Here is a 2,906-nt window from a genome sequence, read left to right on the forward strand (position 1 = left end):
ACCCGGTGCAGGAGCACTGGTGGGGTTTGTGTGTCTTGTGGGCGGGGGGTATGGCCCCAAAACTGGCCCCCCAGCCCACCCCAAAGCCACATCTCGCCCCACAGCAGAGCAAGGATGGAGGGCAGCCTTGTCCCTTTTTCTCCAGCCAGACCCCTTACACGACCAGCAGCTTCCAGAACCCTCAAGTCAGCTGTGAATGAATTTGGGGGGGGTCACACCCCTCCCTCCCGCTGCCCATCCCGTGCCTCAGTTTCCCTCATTTCCCAGGCTGCTTCCCTGGGTTGGTTGTCCCCAGTCCAGTGGCACGAAGGCACCTCAAAAGCCCCAAAAAGCACAGGGGATGGCAGCAGCGTGGAAAACTGCTCCGTGCAGCTCCCGCTTCCCATGGCTGTTCCAGCGCACGGGATCGGCATCTCCAGAGGGAAAGAGGCTGGATCCCGCCTCCCCAGCACTCTGCGCCGGCATCCCTTGGAGCCGTGCCGAGCTGGGGGATGGAAGGCAGGATCCTGCAGCCCCTGCCCACCAACCCAGCATGGAAAAAGCAGAGGCACGCTGCGCTTCCAAGAAACTGCCGCGCTGGCTGCCAAGAAACACGAGCCGGAGCAGAGCCCGACAATTTTCGGGCTGGAGACAATCTGCCTCCGACCCCGAGCGTCACGCGGCAGCCGCGGCGCTGGTGTTACCGTGGGGCTCCCCCGCTTCCCAGGCTGAGCTCGGCCCCCGAAAGGCCCCCCCAAATCCGGGGGCCGAGCGTTGGGGTGACGCCGGCCGGACCCCGGGTGGCTGCCGGCCCGGACAAGGCAGAGGAGGGAATTCCTGCGGTGAGGATTTCAGCGGTTCAGCATTCATTTCTGCACCAATCCAGCCGCACCCCCCTCCCCTTCCCAGTTCCAGTCAGGAAGGAAAGCGCCTGCGGGAATTCTTTCCAGCTTCTTCACAGGGCCGTTCGTTTCTGCGGCGCTAAAACTGCAGTTTTGCTTCTTTTGGAGGGATTTCCTTCCCAAAAAGTGAAGGGTGAAGCGCCAGAGAGCTCCTGTCCCACCCCGCCCCCGCGGCTGCACAGCCCCAGAGCTCCTTCTCCATCATTTCCGCCCCCCAAACTGCACATTTTTGGCACTGGGGGGACACAGCCTGGCTCAGATGGAAGCTGCAGATGGAAAATGGCTCCAGAGCTCTCCATCCTGCTCCGATTTCCCCCAGTATCCCCCATCAATGCCCAGACCCGCAGGACTGGGGGCTGTCCCCGTGTCCCCCGTGCTGGGACACACCACGAGCCCCTGCCTCTCTCCCGGGCTCTGTTCCCTCCCCACATATGGCGTCTCCATGAGTAATAAATGCTGCTAATTGCCAACAGATGCCCCAGGAAACCCTGACGCCGCCTCTTGAGTTTGTGTTTGGCTGGGAAGGAGAGGAGGGGAGCTGGAGCAGGCCCTGGATCCCCCAAAGCAGGGGGTGGGGGGATCCCAGCGCGTGGCAGCTCCCAGAAACCAGAGCGAGAGGATGTGGCTGCCATTAGTGGCAAACCAGCGGGAGAACAGCCCCACGAGGGAACAGTGCCCCTGACCCACGGCATCACCCTCACCCCACACCCTCCACAGGGCTGGGAGCCACAGCCCAGCCCCAAGGCAGCCCCTGTGCAAGGGCCACATCCTGCCCCAGTGTCCCAGCACGGGTGGGACTGGGAGCAGCATCTCCTGGCCTGGCACACGGGGACACACCATCTGAACTGGGCACTGGCCACCAGCCCAAACTGGGCAGCCTCCTTTGCCTGTGCCAAGCCTGTCCTCTTGGAAGCCCTCGGGAAGCTCAGGTGGCCTTTCCCAGACAGAAGCAACAGCCAAGACCAGGACCTGCTTCCCAATGTCACGGCAGCCACCCACCCCTCCCTGGCACCTTATGGCACACCACGGCAGCAGGGCCGCAGTGCCACGGCCCAGCCAAGCTGCCCGGGCACCTGATCCACACCATGGATCGCTCAGCCCGAATCTCTAGTCCCTGATGTGCTGAGAGCCACAAGGCAGGGATGTCTTCTCCTCCAGCACTGTTATCCCAACACTGCTCCTGATCTGGAGCCTGGCATTCCTGCCGCTCCTGCTGCCCCAGCACCCGTCCCTGGAGACTCCTGCTCCGGATGCCAGGATGCTCCAGCAGTGCCAGGCAGCCCACCTGACTCGCCTCTGCACGGCCATTGCCTCCGAAGTTCCTAATTTGCTCACAGATTAATTACCGTGTAATTAAGTGCTCCCGGCTCCTGCGATAAGACGCTCGTTTGCACGGCAGTGCCTGGGCACGGGATCAGCCCTGGCCGGTGGGATCCTGCAGGCAGGGAGGGGGCCAGGGGGGTGCAGGCAGGCTGGGGGACCCCATGGGGCGACAGCCACCCCCTCCCCGGCCGGACCCCGACACGAAGCACGAGGCGACGGCCGCAGCCCCACGGCACCACAGAGAGTGAACTTTTATTTCCAACAACGACAGCACCTGCCCCGTGGGGTGGGGACGGTGGGGAGGGCTGGGAGGGGACGGCCCCGGGGAAACGGGGGGGTCCCGGGGTGGGGTGGGGGGCGGCCACTCGCGTGCACACGGTGCACGGCGTGAAGAAACATCCCGGTAGAAAAGAACGAAGGTCTGAAGGGCCTCGCCGGCCGGTCCTGCCCCGGGGGGGTGCAGGCGTGATCGTGGGTGAGCATGGGGGGGTGCGCGGGTCCCCTCCGCACCCGCGTCCGGGGGGTGGCGGGAGGAGGAACCGCGCGAGGACGGGCGGGAGGCGGCTGCGCCGGGGGGAGCGCGGGCTCTGCCCGGGGGGGACACGGCTCCGGCCAGGCAGGGACCCCCCCGGCCGCCGAGGAGGACGGAGCAAACCCAGCGTTCTCGGCTCGTTGCAGCCCCGCGCGGGCCGGGGGCGGCGG

Source organism: Manacus candei, unplaced genomic scaffold (assembly GCF_025592945.1).
Source record: "Manacus candei isolate 608988 ecotype Guabito, Panama unplaced genomic scaffold, ASM2559294v1 h1tg000070l, whole genome shotgun sequence".
NCBI classification, from domain to species: domain Eukaryota; kingdom Metazoa; phylum Chordata; class Aves; order Passeriformes; family Pipridae; genus Manacus; species Manacus candei.